This window comes from Wyeomyia smithii, chromosome 2, assembly GCF_029784165.1.
Source record: "Wyeomyia smithii strain HCP4-BCI-WySm-NY-G18 chromosome 2, ASM2978416v1, whole genome shotgun sequence".
In the NCBI taxonomy this organism is placed as follows: domain Eukaryota; kingdom Metazoa; phylum Arthropoda; class Insecta; order Diptera; family Culicidae; genus Wyeomyia; species Wyeomyia smithii.
Window position 1 is genome coordinate 167,036,083 of NC_073695.1, and position 22,528 is coordinate 167,058,610.

Below are 22,528 nucleotides of genomic sequence, written 5' to 3' on the forward strand. Positions count from 1 at the left end.
AAAAATCATCAGTTTATATAGAATTGGTGTACAAAATTTTGTTACATTCCATAAGTAATATCAATCATTGAAAATTTCCATCTAATAATTGAGAACAGTAAGCTTCTCAAGCTTTTAGTCATTATATCAAAAAATACCATAGCTAGACAACATACCTTATGCTGTGGGGAAAAAAACATACCCTATGTAAACAATGCAAGTGTTTTGGTGTAAACTGATATAATTTTGTCGTGAATGTGAATTCCGCACACTGTGCCGTTCAATATAGCTTGGCACAATCTCACCCCAAAAGGGCTCGAAAAGTGTACAGTTTGGAGAAACATTATTTACTGAGCCGGCACAGGTTCAATGCATAATATTTCCTCAACACATTAGAGACGACATCCTAACTTACCAACTGAGCAGTAAGTTGATGTGATTTCTTGATCGGGTTGGTTTGCATGAGACATTTTTGGATAACGTTATTTGCGCATGTTTATCACCCTGTACTTTGAAACATTCTTGAAGCGAAACAGTTCACTGATATTATCTATATTCCATTTTAAGTTGTGAATAAATATGTCATGTTTCATAAAGTATTGAATTTAAGGTATTAGGTTTTGGAAATTTCAAGTAATTTAACATACAAACATTTCCCGTTTTGGCTCAATCTCACCCCCGTGGTTTAATCTCACCCCGGCAGACGGTATCAGCCTTCTAACAAAATAAGATAGCATATAGAGCAGTATTATAACAACCATTGTTATAAATAACAGGTTTTGATAGAGACGAAAAATGTGTTAGACTTGTTTCAGAACAAAGTCATTTAAGGATTCGTTATTGTAACTCACTCAGATTCAATTTCTTTAACAAACGCATATGAGACAATATGAAATCGTATCAAAATTTGTTATTTGTATCTCGTGTTGATAGAATTTTGTAATTTTTTAGTTATGCTCTTCTGATCGGGTAGTCTTATGTAGAAAAACTCTGATAAAATCACTTTGATTCTATGTCTTGAAGATTGACCACATACAGGAAGTTTTATACACAGGCATTCTCAAAATATTTAAAACTAAAAAAATATCATTAACTTTTCCGTTGAGATGCGTATATTGGGTACAAATGGGGTCGAATGGTTGTTTAGGTTATATTTTTTGTTGCCGTTGTGTGATAATGCTTTATCTGAACAAAGGACATACCTTCTACATGGGTCTTCCCCAGGGCTCATGTTTAAGCCTCCTTCTTTACAACTTTTATGTGCATGACCAAGGATGGAAATAATATATGAAGAAAAAAAAGGATGGAAATAATCATATCGCATAACAATCATTCGGGTATAATTTCTGAACGTGCTATTCATAAGCTTTCAATCCTAGCAAACCATCGCTATTAAAAGTTACAAATTCTCACGCATGCAAGAGACAAATTAGAGCCAAGAAATATAAGGTAGCTTTCTTTGATGATTTTGTTTCAGTATTGCCTGCTTCGGGCGGAGCGTGGAACATATAGCGAGTGTTTCACGAAAGAATCGTCAACGATTGCACTCAAGCGTTCGCAACGATTCTTTCGAATGTTGGTTGCTCGTAGGCGGAATCCGGCTACTCCATGTCGTGCTTTCACTGTGATATATCACGATGATTCTTGGTGATCTCAAATATCACATGCTAATGCACCATGCTACAATTTCCGTTTGCATTGATGATACCTGCTTGCTCCGGTAAGCAAACAATTGAACGTAATCTAACGTTCATTTAGATTCATAATTTTGTATCACTGGCGATAATATCTCAAAGATTCTCGCGATACTGTTGAATGCAAGTGAACTTGGATACTATAAATACTGGTGCTTATTACGGGAGTCACTTCACGGTGAAATATATTTCACTCTCACGCTCACTTTACTTTTGTAGACCTATTCCCGATTCCACCTCAAGTGAGGTGACAAAAATCACCTCCGTGGAGTGAGATTGGCAGTGAAGTGAAATTGAGAATAGGGCAAGTGATATGAGATGGTTTCCCAGCTCAAAAATCTCTAAGTCCCCGAAAGTCGTTGTTTCCCGTTTTTTTAGATAACACCAGATCTTGACGTGTTCTGCATTTCTAAGACATTCGGCATCAAAAAAAAATGTTTTTTTCGGTATCGAAAATTTCCTGAACTAGTTTGCATTTTTTTCATCGGGCAAAAAAATGAAAAATTGACCGCTTTAAGGCACGGATCAAACTCTGATTCGCTTCGTTACTGAAGAACAAATCCAATATTTACCATTAGATCACAAATCAATCAACTTTAAGACTTATGGCAGCTTCGTGAAGTCATTTCACCGTTCAAAATGGTCGTGAAATAATTCAACGCGAAACGTTGCTTTTTCTGTTCTCACTTCACTGATATGACACTCATAATAACCCAGATTCTACGGCAGATGTCACTTCGCGACGTTTTTCTCACTTACGTGAGTCCCGTAATAGGATTTTGTTCACTTCACTCTGATTCCACCGTGAAGTGACCCCGTGAAGCTATAGGTGCTTATTACGGGAGTCACTTCACGGTGAAATCAGAGTGAAGTGAATAAAGTCCTATTACGGGACTCACGTAAGTGAGAAAAACGTCGCAAAGTGACATCTGCCGCGGAATCTGGGTTATTATGAGTGTCATATCAGTGAAGTGAGAACGGAAAAAGCGACGTTTCGCGTGGAATTATTTCACGACCATTTTGAACGGTGAAATGATTCCACGAAGCTGCCATAAGTCTTAAAGTTGATTGATTTGTGATCTAATGGTAAATATTGGATTTATTCTTCAGTAACGAAGCGAATCAGAGTTTGTTCCGTGCCTTAAAACGGTCAATTTTTCATTTTTTTGCCCGATGAAAAAAATGCAAACTATTTCAGGAAATTTTCGATACCGAAAAAAACATTTTTTTTGATGCCGAATGTCTTAGAAATGCAGAACACGTCAAGATCTAGTGTTATCTAAAAAAACCGGAAAAACGACTTTCTGGGACTTAGACATTTTTGAGCTGGGAAACAATCTCATTTCACTTGCCCTATTCTCAATTTCACTTCACTGTCAATCTCACTCCACGGAGGTGATTTTTGTCACCTCACTTGAGGTGGAATCGGGAATAGGTCTAAGAAAGTGAAGTGAGCGTGAGAGTGAAATATATTTCACCGTGAAGTGACTCCCGTAATAAGCACCATTATCGTGTTTGAATCATTCAGTCTCCTTCTATGGTATTCGGAACTCTTAGAAGCGAAAAACAATCAGCAGCGTTTCTATGGAAAACTTGCACGCGAGTGGAAATAGTTGAATGATACCTGATTAATCAAAGAACACATTTGCATGGAATATTGCTAGTGAGTAAATATTTCCATGCTCGTAAATGACATCGACGAATGTCTGGCAAATTCATGCACGATAAGACAACTTGCAGACGACAGCGTGGTCTCTGTTACAGGAGCCAAAGCTGCCGATTTGCAAGGATCATTTCAAGATACCTTGGACAATTTGTCTGCTTGGGCTCAACAGCTAGGTATCGAATTCTCTCCAGAGAAGACTGAGATAGTAGTTTTTTCTAGGAAGCATGAATCTGCTCAGCTCCAACCACAATTAATTGGTAAAACGATTTCTCAGGTATTGGTACACAAATATCTTGGTGTCTGGTTCGATTCTAAAGGCACCTGGGGTTGTCACATTAAGTATCTGATGAAAAAATGCCAACAAAGAGTGAATTTTCTTCGTACAATAACCGGATCATGGTGGGGAGCACACCCAGGAGACCTTAGGCTTTACCAAACAACGATATTGTCTGTAATTGAATACGGGTGTTACTGCTTCCGCTCCGCAGCAAACACACGTTTGATCAAACTGGAGCGAATACAATATCGTTGTTTGCGTATCGCCTTAGGTTGCATGCAATCGACCCATACGATGAGTTTGGAAGTCTTAGCTGGAGTTCTACCATTGAAAAACCGTTTCTGGAGCCTGTCTTCTCGTACTCTTATCAAATGTGAAGTCTTGAACCGTCCTTTGATTGAAAATTTTGAAAGGTTAATCGAACTTAATTCTCAAACCAGTTTCATGACATTGTATTTCAATCACAAAGTATTCGAATATTCCAAATTGTGTCTACTTATTAAATACTTCTGATTCTACTGTGTTTTTCGATACATCCATGATAGAAGAAACTCGTGGATTTCCGGATCATTTACGCGTGCAGCAGATCCCCAAATTTTTTTCCAATAAGGCCGTTACAAATTTTATTTTCATTTTATGTCATCCCCCCCCCCCCCCTTCAAAAATCTTGAATATTGGAAGGGGAAGAAAAAAAAAGCTCATGCCGTTTCATTCATTTTATTCGTTTTCCGACAGCATTAATGCTTAATTTAGCAATGAACAAGTCCAGTGACAGAGAGAGTGTCGTCAAAAGACAAACGAAATAGATAAATATAATAATAAAGTGTTATTTTTCAACATTTATTTGAGTGCAAGTTACAAACGTCATAACTTGCACACAATCTTTTATCAAAGATATTTCTTTTTTTTTTCGTCTCGGTGTTATTTATTTTTTGCCACCCCCTTTGCTAAGTTTGATAACCTTGGACATACAAGAATTCGAAATTTGTATCAGCCTAAATTCCAAAACATCAACTGCGACAATATGTTCTACACTGACGGATCACTTCTCGATGGGTCCATTGGCTTCGGTATCTTCAATAACAATTTAACCGTCTCCCATAAGCTCGATAATCCTGCTTCTGTTTACGTCGCAGAATTAGCTGCAATTCAGTACACCCTAAGGATTATCGAAAAAATGCCCACGGACCATCATTTCATCTTTACGGAAAGACTCAGTTCCATTGAGGCTCTCCGATCGATAAAAGATGTTAAGCACTCTCCGTATTTCCTGGGAAAAAAGGGAACATCTGAATGCTTTATCCAAAAAATCGTTTCAGATTACCTTAACGTGGGTCCCTTCTCACTGCTCGATACCGGGCAATGAGAAAGCGGTCTCTTTGGCTAAGGTGGGCGCAACAATCGGTGATATTTATGAAAGACCAATTGCCTTTAATGAATTTGTCGCACTCTTACGTCAGAATACGATCATCAGTTGGCAAAATTTTTGGACCAGAGGTAAAAGTCGTCATCGGAGACGCAAACGCACAGGTTGGGAGGGAGGAATTCTTCCGTCCGGTCATTGGAAGGCATAGCCTCCACTCGTCAACTAATGAAAACTGCCTGAGGCTGATAAACTTTGCTGCGGCCAGAGGAATGGCCATATGTAGCTCCTGTTTTCCACGTTTGAATACTCGGAAACACACCTGGAGGCATCCGAATGGAGAAGCCTGCTCCCAGATCGATCACGTACTGATTGACGGTCGGCACTCGGATATTACTGATTTTAGGTCTTTTCGGGGATCAAACATTGACTCTGACCATTATCTCGTTGTTTGTAAGATCCACGCAAAGTTGTCGAACGTGCTGAAATCTCGCACAGAGAGGACAACGCGTTTCAACATTCAGCGGTTGAAAACAAATGGCAGCAGAATACGCCAGAGAGCTGGATCAACGGATTGCAGAACAGCAGGAGGAAGGAGTGGAAGACATAAATGGGCTGTGGAGCAGTATCCACGGCGCCAACGAAACGACTGCGAGAGAGGTGGTAGGTACGACGCGTGGAAGATAGCCTAATGGCTGGTTCGATGCCGAGTGCCAGAGAGCGACAGATGAAAAGAACCATGCCAGGAGCCGCATGCTCACTGCGGCTACGTGTTAGAACAGAGAGAGGTACAGGGTGGCAAGAGCTGCTGAAAATAGAACCCACCGTCGGAAGAAGCGCGAGTACGAGGAGCAGGTGCTCGCCAGCACAGAGGACAGCTATGTTCAAAACGACGTGCGGAGATTCTATAGAACTGTAAACAGTGTCAGAAGCAGGAATTTCCCTGTGCCGGTCATGTGTAATGACAAGGATGGCATCCTGCTTACTGATAAACCGACGGTTGCAGCCAGGTCGAAGGGGCATTTTCAGGCTCTATTGAACGTCGAGGAGCCGGATGAGCAGAGCAGGAACAGGATGACGATTATGAGTGACGAACAAGCTGTGGAGCCATCAACACAGGAGGAGGTGATAAAGGGGATTAGTGAGCTGAAAAACGGCAAGGCTAATACTAAGGATCTGGGCGGATGAACAAATGCCGAACGACTGGTTGAAAGGCCTCATATGCCCTATCTATGAGAAGGGCCATCGATTGGATTGTGGCAACTATCGAGGCATAACGTTGCTTAACTCCGTATATAAAGTGCTCTCCCTGTTCTTCAGATTGAGACCGTTACCGGAATCCTTTTTTGGCGAATACCAGGTTGGTTTTCGACAGGGGCGTTCCACGACGGATCAAATATTCACCCTGCGACAGATCCTCGATAAGTTCCGGGAGTACAACTTACCGACTCACCATCTGTTTGTGGATCTCAGGGCGGCATACGACTCAGTGAAAAGAAACGAGCTGTGGCAGATCATGCTGGAACACGGTTTCCCTACGAAACTAATTAAGCTGAGTCGTATAACGCTGGAGGGATCAAAGTCGTGCATGCGGATAGCTGGCGAGACAGCAGCCGCGTTCGTAACGTTGGATGGACTGAAGCAGGGGGATGCGCTCTCCAACTTACTGTTCAACATCGCTCTTTACGGTGCAGTACGAAGAGCAAACGTGGAAAGAAACGGTACGATCATCGCGAAATCTCACATGCTTCTTGGTTTTGCGGACGACATCGATATCATCGGTATCAACCGTAAGGCCGTGGAGGAGGCCTTCGTACCTTTTAAGAAGGAAGCAGCGAGATTGGGACTTGTCATTAACTCTGCCAAAACGAAGTACATGGTAGCTGGCAGAGAGCGTGGGAGTCCCCGTGGTGTTGGTGCTGAGGTGGAGATAGATGGGGAACGATTTGAAGTGGTTGACGAATTCGTTTATCTTGGTACGCTTGTGACATGTGACAATGATATGAGCCGTGAAGTGAAACGACGAGTTGCAGCTGCGAACAGGGCCTTCTACGGACTACGTAACCAGCTAACTCGCATAAAACTAGCACTGTATAGGACGCTGATACTCCCAGTGGCCCTTTACGGACATGAAGCATGGACGCTGAAGGAAGCTGATCGACGAGTGCTCGGAGTTTTTGAGCGTAATGTTCTGCGATCGATACTTGACGGTAAACTGGAAGATGGAGTGTGGCGCAGACGCATGAATCACGAGTTGTACCAGGTATACAAACATGCTGATATAGTGAAGGTAATACAGCGGGGCAGGCTTCAGTGGGCTGGACATGTAGCCTGAATGCCTGACGAGAGAGCAGGCAAAACTATCTTCAGTAGAGAACCAGGAAGAGGCCGTCGACTCCGGCGCGGGTGGATGTGCGTGGTGGAAGAAGATGCACGATCTGCTTGTGGACGAGGAGACTGGAGAACGGCTGCCCAAGACAGAAGAAGATGAACATCTCTAATTCATTCGCCTGTACACCGGTGAACGGTCCGTTAGCCAACAAAGTAAAGTAAGTATTGTTCAAATCGGTTGTGTATTTTCTGAGATAACGAAGTTTCGTGATTTTCACATTTTGATACATTACAGGCAAAGTTATAGTTCGATTAAAATAAAATTCAATAGGGTATTATGAGACAGCTAGACCTTTTATTTGACACTGATTTTGGGGAAATCGGTTCAGCCATCTCCGAGAAAAGTGAGTGAGTTTACGTAGTCTTCAGAATATGTTTCTTTTTAAAGCTGGATTTCACATTTTCAAACATAACAGGCAAAGTAATAGTCCGATTGCAAAAAAAAATCAATTGAGTCTTATGGGGCAACTAGACCTTCGGTATGACACTGATGTGAAACTCGGTCTAGCCATCTCTGAGAAACATGAATGAGATTAAATACCCTAAAAAAAAATATAATGATTTTGCGGTGAGAACAGTAAACGGACAATGTTTTTTATTGTAACCATACGAAACACGGTGTTTTTACTGTAAGCTTGCAAACGATTGTTGTCAATACCATGTTTTAACAACGTTTTTTGTTGTTGAAACTACCACCGACAGTAATTTTACCATGAAAAACATTGTCAGTGACTTCTAAATGTATGGGAAAAATGCCTGAAAAAATGCTGTCAAGATACATAACGACCCCCCTTTTTCTTGGTAAAAATGGCAAAAACGATGTTTTTATTGTTCTGGACAATGATAATTAATGTAAAATTTATGTATTTACAATAAAAAACATGGTTAAATTATGGTATAACTATGTACAGCAACTTTAAAGGTTTTTTTAATGTTGTTTTTTTTTCGGGTGGTCTCAGAACACGTTTCTTTAAATAAATTTTGAACGGCATGTTCAATCTTTATGCGTTTTTAAGGTAGCCACTTCGTTTGAAACCCATTTTGTTCAAATTGGCTCAGTAGTTTCTGAGATCATGAAGTTTCGCGATTTTAACATTTTGATACATCCCTTCTTAACACGTAAAGAATCCTGAGTAGGAATCCCCGGTGTAGGCAACTTAGTGACGGAATCGTGATAGGAATCGTTTCTACGATACGAACAGAATCTGTGCGAATCGCATTTGGAAATTGAATCCTCGAGAGTCCAAATGAATTGCGCGAGTTATCATTTCTGCGTTACGGACATGATCTGTGCGAATCGCATATGAAATCTATATGTAGGAATCTTCAAGAATCTGAATGTAGGAATCCTTAGGTTTCTTTTCGACAGAATCGTGAGATGAATTGTTTTTGCTATACGGACGGAATATTTTTACGTGGTTTGCTTGCCAGGGGTTTTTCACGCGGTGTTTTGGCTGAACGCGTATTTTTTACGCAGATTTTCGAATCAATTATGTTGCTCACGCAGAATTTTGAATGACCGCGGTTTTTAACGCGGATTTTTGAATTACGCTGTTTGATTTTACGCGCATTTTTGAATTACGGCATTTTTTTACACGGAATTTTGAATTACCGAATTTTTAGGCGGTTTTTTATGAGGTACGTTTCCCCCGCGTGAAAAAAAACTGACTGTATAGCACAACACATTTTTGAATTACGGCGTTTTTTTACGCGGAATTTCGAAATAACCAGTTTTTTACGCGGGTTTTTATGAGGTACGTTTCCCCCGCGTGAAAAAACTGACTGTATAACACAACACTGAGCAATACGTATCGTAATGTGTCTGGCCGGGCCCGGGTCAACAATATGCGAAATGTATTTGTAAACGCTGAAATTGCGTTGCCGATTTATTTAAGTCTAATGATCTCGAGCGCAACTAGGGAAAGGTCTCTTTCGAAAATGAAACTGATCAAATATAGGTTGCGTACGACTATGAAGAATGAAATGACAGCCTTCATTCTTCATAGTCGTACGCAACCTATTTTTGATCAGTTGGCATTGTTAAGTAACGAGTACGCTATATTGAAAGAGTTGAATGTTGATTATTTAGTTAATAAGTTCTCTGCAAAAAAAAAACTCGTAATAAAACATTCTAACAAATTTTTGGTAACTTATGAATAATAAATAAATGATTTTAACTCTTACGATGAAAAAACGGTTTTGTTTTATTGTGGGGCTGTTGAAAGGAGCAACGATTCGGGTTTTAATTATATGTTTCAGTGTAGTGTAGTCTGCAAATAAAAAAAATATTAATACTGGCGACACTGTTAGCTTCAGTGACATGTTGTTTTTCATTTTCATTTCCGGTTTCATTCGTAATGCAATCATTCTAATGTATAGACACTATTAATAAAGTGCTTGTTGAGTTGTTTTATGAAATACTCTCGCGAATACTTATTTCACTTGAAAGAACTTTGACCAAGAGGTTATGTGCCCAGCAGTATCGGGGGTGTTACAAACAAAAGTGCAGTTATTCGGTTCAAAACAGTTCGAAGTACATCCTTCAAAAGGTTTTTGGCAGAAAACGGGATAGTTTTGCAACAAACTGCTCCATATTGGCCGCAGCAGAACGGCAAAGCAGAAAGAAAAAACAGATACGATGTTGAAATGGTACGGTGCTTGCTTTTAGAATCGGGTCTAAGCAAGAAACACGGGGGTGAAGCATTGTGTACGGCGAACTACCTACAAAATCGCCTACCTTCATCTACTGTTGAGAAGACACCATATGAGCTGTGGCATAACAAGAAGCTATCGTACACCCATTCGCGTGTATTTGGTTCAGAAGCTTACGGAACACCAAAGGAAAAACGCAGAAAGTTGGATCCAAAAGCAGTGACGCTCGTTTTTGTTGGATACGCAGAGGGTAGAAAAGCTTATCGCTTTTTGAATCCAGAGAACGACATGATCATCATTAGTCGTGATGCAAAATTCTTCGAGGTGTATGGAGTGAACAATATTTTGCAGAATCAGGATTTTTTGGAGGAAACCCCTGTAAAGTCTGAAGTTTTGAAAACTGATTGTATCGACGTATCGCTAGGAGAAACAAGAACCAGTAAGAATGCAGAACTTGAAACTGGTTTAAATGAAGATGATGTTGAATCTGATTACGAAGCAGATTTAAACAGTTCACAGTATGAAATTGCATCAGAGAGAAACATGTCATTTAACGGATTCCCATTGGATAAAACCGCTAGACGTTCGGAAAGAACAACAAAGGGAGTAGCACCACATCGTTTAATTGAAGAAATTTTCGCAGCAGGTAATCTTTTCTCAGAGGAAGAGATTGAGCCGAGGACGCTTAAAGAAGCTTTGAGCTGTGAAAAGAACGCTGAGTGGAGAAATGCTATGGTTGAAAAGCTGAAGTCGCATGATAGCAATGGCACATGGGAGTTGGTGGCCCTTCCTGCTGAACGAAAGCCCGTGGGATATACATGGGTTTACAAAATAAAACGAAATGCTACAGGAGATGCAGTTAAATACAAAGCTCGTTTAGTGGCACAAGGGTTTTGTCAGAAATATGGACAGGACTATGACGAGGTGTTTGCACCTGTTATTAAGCAGACGACCTCAATAACATTACTAGCGATTGCTTCAAAACGGAACTTGGTCCTGAAACATTTTGATGTCAAAACGGCATATTTGTACAGAGAGCTAGAAGAAGAACTTTATATGAGACAACCGACAGGTTTCGTGGTTGAAGGAAGGGAAAACGAGGTTTGCAGATTGAAGAAAAGCAGTTATGGGCTGAAGCAGTCGGCTCGTTGCTGGAATCATCGTTTGCACGGCGTTCTTCGTGATATGAAGTTCAAGCAGGGCAGAGCTGATCTGTGTTTTTACACCAAGTTGGTCAATGGGAAGCGAATTGACATAGTAGTATATGTCGATTACATTAAAGTTGGTTGCGAAAGTGAAAGTCTGAAATCTAGAATTTTAGCGTTACGTAATTTGTGTACGATGCCTAATATTCGTTATGATGTTGGTTACAATCATAGCCGAATTTATGATAATGGGGGCCCCTCTTGGTTAACGTTCTTTCAAGTGGAATAAGTATTTGCGAGAGTATTTCATGGAACAACTTAACAAGCACTTTATTAATAGTGTCTATACATTAGAATGATTGTATTACGAATGAAACCGGAAATGAAAATGAAAAACAACATGTCACTGAAGCTAACAGTGTCGCTAGTATTAATATTTTTTTTTATTTGCTGACTACACTACACTGAAACAAATAATTAAAACCCGATTCGTTGCTCCTTCCAACACTCCTCCTCAACGATCTCGACTGAATAATCCCAGCATAGTAGTGAACTTGCGAAGTTTAATCAGACCCAAAGTCTTTGTAAGTATATCTGCTGCCATTTCATTGGTTGAACAGTATTGCAAAGTGATAATTCCAGCATCACATAACTCCTTTACGTAGCATTGTCGAGTTTCTATGTGTCTTGAACGCTTGGTTGACCGTTCAAATTTTACGAACTTTATACAACTTTGGTTGTCTCCCCATAACGTTACTGGTTTAAACGATGGCTCACCGAGATCTTCGAACAAGTTCAGCAACCACACTGCTTCTTGGCTTGCCTCACTTAATGCCACGTACTCCGACTCCATTGACGATGATGTCACGAAATCTTGCAATCGACGTGTCCAGGAAATTGCTCCACCTCCATATTTGAAAACGAAACTGGTTGTTGATCTACAAGTCTTTAAATCTCCCGTTCAATCAGCATCTGAATACCCAACTAACTTGCCTTCGCTATCACCATACACTAGCTGATGCTCTTGCGTTCCTGTTAGATAGCGTACCATACGTTCTGCAGCAACCCAATCAGCCTATGTCGGATCGCACACGCATCTTCATACATACATACGGCGAATTATAGCAATGCTCCTACGAGACTACGATATTGCGTGTTTGTTGCGAGTAAAGGACTATTCTCTCTGGTTTTAGTGAATCCTTCTTCCATCGGGCTTTTTGCACACTTAGCATCACTAAGACCAAACTTTTCAATCATTTTTCGAATGTAGTTTTGAAGTGAAATTCCAAATTTTCCATTCTGCTTTGTGATTTCTATGCCCAAAAATAGTTCACATGTCCCAGGTTAATCATCTCAAACTGCTTACTTAGTGAAGAATTAATTCTCGTTATTTCATCTTCACTTTCGCAACCAACCTTAATGTAATCGACATATACTACTATGTAAATTCGCTTCCCATTGACCAACTTGGTGTAAAAACACAGATCAGCTCTGCCCTGCTTGAACTTCATATCACGAAAAACGCCGTGCAAACGATGATTCCAGCAACGAGCCGACTGCTTCAGCCCATAACTGCTTTTCTTCAATCTGCAAACCTCGTTTTCCCTTCCTTCAACCACGAAACCTGTCGGTTGTCTCATATAAAGTTCTTCTTCTAGCTCTCTGTACAAATATGCCGTTTTGACATCAAAATGTTTCAGGACCAAGTTCCGTTTTGAAGCAATCGCTAGTAATGTTATTGAGGTCGTCTGCTTAATAACAGGTGCAAACATATATATATATATATATATATATATATATATATATATATATATATATATATATATATATATATATATATATATATATATATATATATATATATATATATATATATATATATATATATATATATATATATATATATATATATATATATATATATATATATATATATATATATATATATATATATATATATATATATATATATATATATATATATATATATATATATATATATATATATATATATATATATATATATATATATATATATATCTACTATATAAAAATGGAGTTCCGTAACGCTTGATCTTATTGATATTATTCTCTCAGTCTCTGAAGTGTACAGTAATCATCATCATTTTGAATCGTTCTGAATCAAAAATAATTAGCGGTGACATGTAGGTTTTTTAACATGCAAATATTCGCTGATGTTCAGGAAAGACATTCGAGAAAAAATAATAGGTATCTAATTACTATAACTTGAGAAATTATTCACAAAACTACGTAAAACATGCAAAATTATGACTTTCTGTGCTAAATTTGCCTCTAAATCGAAATTTAAAGCGATGACATTTGATTCTTTTTTCACTAAAATGTTTGTTAATGTTTAGGAAAGACATTTGAGGAAAAATAATTAGTACCTGATCACTAAAACTTGAGATATTATTCATAAAACTACGTAAAACATGCAAAATTATGACTATTTATACTTAATTCGTCTCCAAATCAAAATTCAAAGCGATGACATGTGATTCTTTTTCATTAAAAAGTTCGTTGATGTTTAAGAAAGACATTTGAGAAAAAATAATAGGTATCTAATTACTAAAACTTGAGATATTATTCACGAAGCTGCGTAAAACATGCAAAATTATGACTTTCTGTGCTAAATTTGCCTCTAAATCAAAATTTAAAGCGATGACATATGATTCTTTTTTTAATAAAATGTTGGTTAATGTTCAGGAAAGACATTTGAGGAAAAATAATTAGTATCTGATCACTAAAACTTGAGTTATTATTCACAAAACTACGTAAAACATGCAAAATTATGACTTTTTATTCTTAATTCGTTTCCAGATCAAAATTCAAAACGATGACATGCGATTCTTTTTTCATTTAAATGTTCGTTGATGTAGAAAGACATTTGAGAAAAAATAACAGGTATCTGATTACTAAAACTCGAGATATTATTCACAAAACTATGTGAAACATGTAAAATCATGACTTTTATGCTGAATTTGCCTCTAAATCAAAACTCGAAGCAGTGATCTGTGATTTTTACTATGATAAAATGTTCGTTGTGTTTAGGAAAGATAGTTGAGGGGAAAATAATAGGTATCTGATTATTTGAAATTTAAATATTTTCCACAAAACCACATGAAAAATGCAAAACCATAATTTTTTAGGCTCAATTTGTCTCTAAATCAGAATTCAAAGCGATGACACGTGATTTTTGTCAATAATATGTTCGTTGATATTCAGAAATGACATTCGAGATAAAAAAAATAGTTATCTGATAACTGAAAATAGAGATATTATTCACAAAATCAAGTAAAACATGCAATATCATGAATATTTTGGCTCAATTTGTCTCTTAGTCCTAATTCAAAGCTATGATATATGATTTTTTCAATTAAAATGGTTGTTTATGTTCAGGAAAGACTTTTGAGTAAAAATAACAGATTTTTGATTATTGAAAATTGAGATATTATTCACAACACTGCGTTAAACAAGCAATATCATGAATATTTGAACTCAATTTGCTAAATCGAAATTCAAAGCTATGATATGTACACTAAAGTCGCTTTTTACGCGGATACGTGCCGCGTAAAAAAACCGGGTAAATTCCGGAATCCGCAAAAAAACCGCGTAAATTCTAGAATCCGCGTAAAAAAAACCTGCGGTAATTCTGCAATCCGAGTGAAGAAAAACCGAAATCAGCGCAAAAAATATTCCGCGTAAACTCCGGAATCCGCGTAAAAAAACCGCGTAAATTCCGAAATCCGCGTAAAAAACCGCGTGAATTCCGGAATCCGCGTAAAAAAAGCCACGTAAAAAATACCCGCGTAAAAAGCGATTTTAATGTAATTGTTCTTCATTTAAATGTTTGTTAATAGGTATTGAAATGTTTGGTAATAGGTATCTTATTGCTGAAAGTTGATGATGAATGATGAATGTTTTTCTGCATACAGAAAAACACATTAAAATACTCTTTTTAAAATTTATATATATTCTACATATAATAGGACATGCAAAATTTTGAGTTTTTGAGCATGAGCTCAATTCGCCGGTAAATTATTTTTTTTCAAGAAAATGTTCGTTGTTCTTTCAACTTCTGCACATATTTTCTTGCAGAAGAATTTATGTTTTAAGTCGAGCAGAAAAAAATTACATTTGTGATGTTTTCTGAGTTTTGTGAATAGTAACACATTACGGTATTCGATTAACTTTTTCACTTTTACCTAAACTAGATCTTGGGACATTTGGCTGGAGGAAAGGCCGCATTTCATTGGTTTAATCTTTTCTTTTTTAATTTCTGCATAGTTTTGTGGATTAAAACGTTAACTTCTTCTCAGACGAGTTCCTTGGACACCAACAAATATTCTCGTTACAAAAATTCACATGTTATCTTTTTAGATATGATTATAGAGGAGAACTAAGCATAAATGGTCACGCTAAATTCTTCTTACTTTTATTTTTTTCTTCTAAAAGTTACATAAAAAGAGGGTTTACTGTGAACGATTGACGAATATCCGGTTATCACCCGAGTGTGGTATATTCGGAACTGGGATTACCCCACATAACATTTTCCAAAATAACGACTTCTGGTTTAAGGAAAATAATCTAAAGTGGTATTTGGCCAATACTTCCGAAACTTTCAAACTCCATACGTCATTTTGAAATCCGAAATGGCGACTTCCAGTTTCTGTAAAACATCCCCAAACCACAAAATGCAATCCAATATGGGTATTTCCGTTTTGTGCGTTCTCAGAATGTTAAAGTACTTAAAGTGATGTTGGACGTATAAAATGGGAAATATTTTTGAAGTGAGTTGTGCAAATAATGCAATGAATTATAAAAAATGATTCCTAATTTTGAAACTTTTGATCCCGAGCATCGCCGGGAACGCTCAACTAGTATATATATATATATATATATATATATATATATATATATATATATATATATATATATATATATATATATATATATATATATATATATATATATATATATATATTTATATATATACTATAACAGAATTACAAAATTCAACAACTATCAGCACGGACAGACTATTTAAGGGCTTTTCCCATTGCTCCGGGCCGTGTCCGTGTCCGTGTCCGTGTCCGTGTCCGTGTCCGTGTCCGTGTCCGTGTCCGTGTCCGTGTCCGTGTCCGTGTCCGTGTCCGTGTCCGTGTCCGTGTCCGTGTCCGTGTCCGTGTCCGTGTCCGTGTCCGTGTCCGTGTCCGTGTCCGTGTCCGTGTCCGTGTCCGTGTCCGTGTCCGTGTCCGTGTCCGTGTCCGTGTCCGTGTCCGTGTCCGTGTCCGTGTCCGTGTCCGTGTCCGTGTCCGTGTCCGTGTCCGTGTCCGTGTCCGTGTCCGTGTCCTCTCCGGGACTTTTCATGCATTCACACTGCGCCGTGCTTGAACCGTGCATGCGCCGCGCTCTCGCTGAGAAATGTTGATGTGTGTATGTGAAAGAACGTCTTCCTCTTTTTTCATACAACGCATCTACCCGAGTGCCTTCCGTGCACTCTCCTGTTGGCCGGAGTAGTATCGTCGGCAACGATAGTTTTTCTCTCGCAGGGCGGCAGCACGACGGCAACTAAACGCTGCTCCGGTCTGGGCACAGCGCGTCGCACACTGTTTCCAAAAACTGTGCAAAAACGTGATCTAAATTATTGTGACCCAAAAAAATTGACTCTAGAGCCGTGACATCTTCAGCAAAGTTTTTCCATTAATTATTCTCCATGTTATAGAAGTTGATATTCCATGATTAATCCACTCAACAATGAGAAACGAATTTTACTTTTCTCATTTTGGAACAAAAAAATCCTCCTTCTTCAGCAAAAATGGAGCAAATTTTAAAAAAAAACAACTTTGTGGAAGACATCATGCTTCTATCTATCTATTTAAATGGACTTTTGTGGAGTTTTCTATAGATTACTACCAAAAAACTTTTTTTGCTATTTAACTTTTTATAGTGATTTTCTACAATTTTTGAATGTTCCATAAAATTGTTTGCTACAATGAAACAAACAGTATCTCCGAAGAAAGTTTATTTTTCTCTCACATATATTTCTGGTTATTGACGGTTTTTACCAGAATAATGCGCTAATTTACACTAATTACTCTTAGCTCAAAAAATAATGATTTTGGAGTCATAGTGTCTTCAGTAAAGTTGTTCTATTAATTATTCTCCATTTTGTTGAAGTTAGAGTTTTGTGATTAATTTACCTAAAAGTAAGAAATGAGTTTTATTTTTCTCATTTTTGCATGTAAAAATACCCTTTGTTGAGTAAAGTTTTAGCACATTTTATAAGAAACAACTTTGTCGAAGACACTATACTCGTATCTGCCAATTTAAATGAACTATTGTGAAGTTTTCTCTAGAATGCCCTTTAAAATATTTTTTTCAATATAACTTTTTATTGTGATTTTCTAATTTTTTTTTATTGTTCTACAATGTTGTTAAATATAATAAAACACAAGTTTACCGAAGAAAGTTTATGTTTATCTCTTTAGTTTATTTAGTTATTAAAGATTTTTATTAAAATAATGAAGTTATTTATTTACAAATATCTGCCCAGGAGACAGCGAGAGACAAATGCCTATATCTGGATTAAATAATGTTATGCTTATGCTTAAATATAGAAATGGTTTAGTCTGCAGATATTTGCAGATTTTAAAGATATCTGTTAGTAAATTAATGCATTGTTTCAATAAAAATCGTCAATAACCAATGAAATATGAGAGATAAAAATAAACTTTCTTCGATGAAATTGTTTGTTTTGTGATAGCAAACAACAATGTAGAACATTAAAAAATTGTAGTAAATCACTACTAAATGTTATATTGAAAAAATTGATTTTTAGTGGCAATCTGTAGAAAACTCCACAAAAGTCCATTTAAAAAAGCAGATAGAAGTATGGTACCTTTGATAAAGTTGTTTCTTATAAAATGTGCAACAACTTTGTCGAACAAAGTGAATTTTTTCATGCAAAAATAAAAAAAGGAAAATTCGCTTCTCACTGTTAAGTGAATTAATCACAAAATTTCAACTCCTATTAAATGGAAAATAATTATTGGATTAACTTTCCTGAAGCCATTATGGCTTTAAAATCGATTTTTTGGGTCAAAATAATTTCGATCACGTTTTTGCAGCTTTGGAAACAATGTGCGTCGGTGTGAATGCGTTCGTAAGAACGCATGCAATCAATCTCAAACGAGCACGGACGACACATGGAACAGCCACGGCCCGGACCAGGCCCGGTCCCGGCATGGAAGCAGTGGGAATAGCCCTTAACCTGACTGACGTCCCGATTAGAATACACTCATATATATGTGACCGATAGGTTTCACATAGATTCCTCACATTGGAATCGTGGGCGTCCGAGAGAAGGTATCCTCCAGACCAGGGATGCCAGGTCATTTTTCCAAATGTCTTCTCGTACCAATAAAAAATGTCTTCACATGTCTTCCAACCCGAGATGGCTCATTAGGACCGACCAAAGACTGAAAAAGTTACCGGCAAATCGAAAACTGTCCAGCAAAGGAAAACAAAGTTCACCACTTCTGCAAAATGCGGGTCATATAACATATTTTCTAAAGTCTTCCCATATTTTTGAATGTCTTCCATTTGTCATCACAAACAAAGATGTCTTCACCGCAGGGTAAATGTCTTCCATTTGAAGACATGTCTTCCAATCTGGCATTGCTGCTCCAGACAGCCCTGTCTATGGGACTAGGATTTTTGAATGAGAATCGTGTTATGAGAATTCCTCGGATTCGAAACCTCTCACTTTAACCGTTTTGAGCTCGACGGGGTACCCGGGTACCCGTAAATTCGTCTGAATGAATGTAAACAATTTCTCCTAAAAACGAATAGAGCAAACTACAGACCCTGATCGATTTTGGAACGGTTCGATTTTTACACTATTCGATTCTGGCACATGTGCCAAAAACGAACGGTTAATATGCCAAACCATTTTTGATTTGGCTGAAACTTTGCATAGATGTTTCTATAGGCAAGAGATGCCATTTTGTGCTATTTGATTAAATTTCTGGAACACGACTCATTTTTGAGAATGCAGCTTGCAAAGCTAACATGTCACATCCTCGCTACTGCTGATGCAATGGTCAGTCCAGAATAACTTGTCATTCATGTACCCTGATCTATATGTGTTTTTAGTGCAACTTCATAGCTCAAATCCATCACGGAGGAGCAACTACGAAATGTACGTACGTTCGAGTTCAAGCTCAAGCTTAAAAGAATAGGTCTAAGCTAAAAAAAATAAGTGCTTTTTTTTCATTTTTGTAACCGGTTGATTTTATTGATAATAAATTATAACAAACTAGTTGAACGTTCCCGGCGATGCTCGGGATCAAAGGTTTCAAAATAAAGAATCATTTTTTTAATTCATTGCAGTATTAGCAGAACTCACTTCAAAAATATTTCACATCCTTTACGTCTATCATAACTTTAAGTACTTCAATATTCTGAGAACGCACAGAACGGAAATACCACTTTCGGAAGCATTGAAATGGTTGGTCAAATACCGCTTTAGGTTATTTTCCTGAAACCAGAAGTCGCCATTTTGGAAAATATTGTGTGGGGTCATCCCAGTTCCGAATACTCGGGTGATATCTGGATATTCGACAATCGTTAAAACATTAAAACCTCTTTTCATATAACTTTTGGAAGAAAGAAACCCAATCAGTCAAAAATATCAGGATTTTAACAAATCTTAATATTTTGTTACGAACTTTTTGTTTCAACTTGTGTTTTGAACTTGGTCTCGTTAATAGTTAAAATACCAAAATTACTTACTGATTATTACAGTTTATAGCAAGTTTTGTAAGGTTTTTGGCAGAAATGATCAGAATTAGCTAGAATGTACAATATTTTGTTGATTTAAAAACAAATTTTGTTATAAATATCCTATGTATGATAACAGAATTTGATATAATTCTAAACTTTTTATCATTCTGGCATACCAAGAATATTACAGGCTTTGTTATTTCTATCAAGTTCAGATATATTTGTGTTACCCGTTTGTTATAATCGTTTGATCGAAAATCAAATTAAGAAGAATTGAGCATGACCATCAATGCTTAGTTATCCTCTATAATGATATCTAAAGAGATGACAAGTGAATTTTTATAACGAAAATGTTTGTTGGTGTCCAAGGATCACGTCTGAGAAGAAGTGAATATTTTATTCCACAAAACTACGCATTAATTAAAAAAAAAACATTACTGCATAAGTCGCCTCCTAATCGATGTTTAAACCAATGAAATGCGGTTTTTCCTCCAGCCAAATGTCCCAAGATCTAGTTTAGGTAAAAGTTAATCGAATCCCGTAGTGTGTTACCATTCACAAAACTACGAAAAAATCAGAAATGTAATTTTTCTGCTCGACTCGCACTAAATCATAACATAGATTTTTCTGCAATAAAATATTTGCAGATGTTGAAGGAGCAACGAATATTTTATTAAAAACTACAAGGTATACAGCCCTAGAGGTTGTATGAAATGGTGACGTAGGACTAAATGTATACATTATATGCTGCAATAAACTGGTCATAGACAACACTACCGTTTTTATTTGATGGTCGTTATTGTAAAACTAACGATGCATGAATACATGAAAATTTTAGACTAGTAGTAGTAGCGAAAATTCTCATAACTCTCATCTTCAAGCATCTATAGCTCTGAAACGAACCGATTGCATAATCTTCAGCTCGGAATATGTGCTATAGGACGCTGATGATCGCACCACCACCGGTAGTATTGAATATTTTGTTGGCCGCGCATAAAATTTGCTCTCTGCTGTGCCCTCCAGTAGCTGTGCCAGCAAAATATCCTGCAGCGTACGATGGTAACTGTTGCTGCCGTATGCAAAATAAAGGTAACATGCTCCGCGGTGCCTGGAAGTTGACTCGTATGCAGCTCTCGTTTCTCAATGTCGCGTACCTCTAACAGCTATACTCCACTCGCTGTTGTGTGACAAACTAGACTGAAGCTAAATTTTCTACCCGCAGTCTTTTGTATCGAGTTCAGCGTAGATTTTGCCATTAGGGCGTGGCCACACAGCTTGGAGAAAGAGGAACAAACCAAAACACCTTCGATACTACTGAGTGATTTTCATAAGAATCAAAAGAAAGATTTTGCTCTCCCGATGCGAAAATCACTTTGGTTCTTAGGTTAACTAATTTTCGTTGCTAATATTTGACTGATAACGGTGTTCGAGTGGACACAAACAAACAATTAAACCAGAAAATCACTCAATTTACCAGTGAAAATTCTTGAAATGAGGGTTATATCTTGCTGTGATAAACTATTCGTAGGCAACACTACCGTTTATCTTTGGTGCGCCCTGGTCGTTATTGTATCAATGATTTTTGAAAAATAGATGAATATTTTACACTAGGAGTAGTAGTATAAAACTCTCATAACTCTTATCTTCAAGCATTTATAGTTCTAAAAAGAACCGATTTCATAATCTTCATCGGTAGCATCGATTATTTTGTTGGCCGCGCAAAAAATTTGCTCTCCGCTGTGCCCGCCAGTAGCTGTGCCGGCAAAATATCCTGCAGCGTACGATGGTAACTGTTGCTACCGTATGCAAAATAAAGGTAACATGCTCCGCGGTTCTTGGAAGTTGACTCGTATGCAGCTCTCGTTTCTCAATGTCGCGTACCTCAAACAGCTATACTCCATTCGCTGTTGTGTGACAAACTATACTGAAGCTGAATTTTCTACACGCAGTCTTTTGTATCGAGTTCAGCGTAGATTTTTGCCATTAGGGCGTGTCTACACAGCTTGGAGAAAGAGAAACAAACCAAAACACTTTGTTGAGTCAAAATATGTAGGCAGTGGAATTTATTTCGTCCATGTTATTGTTAACTGTGCTCGGGAAGCAAGCCAATAACGAGGGAAATGTATGGGAAAGCTTGACCTTGGAACTTTTCACCTTTTTCCACCATTAAGCAGTGAAGCAACAGTGTTGAACATTATATCAAAAAATTGTTACATATTTTATCTATCCACCGACATATAAATTACTAAGATGCATTAAGTCCTTCGTTCGCTATAATCGTTTGAAATCTGACGCAACATTTGCTAGTTTCATTTTCAATTTCACAAAGTGTAATCTAGTATAGAAAACAAAGACGTAGTCCTACGTCAAAAAAAATCAACTGTCATCGCCTAAAATTTTGATTTAGAGGTGAATTGAGCTTATGCTCAAAAAGTCAAAATTTTGCAAGTATTATATGTAGAAGATATATAAATTTCAAAAAAAAGGGTATTTTAATGTATTTTTCTGTATGCAGAAAATTATCTTCAAACATACGTAGTTTTTTAAGTAACA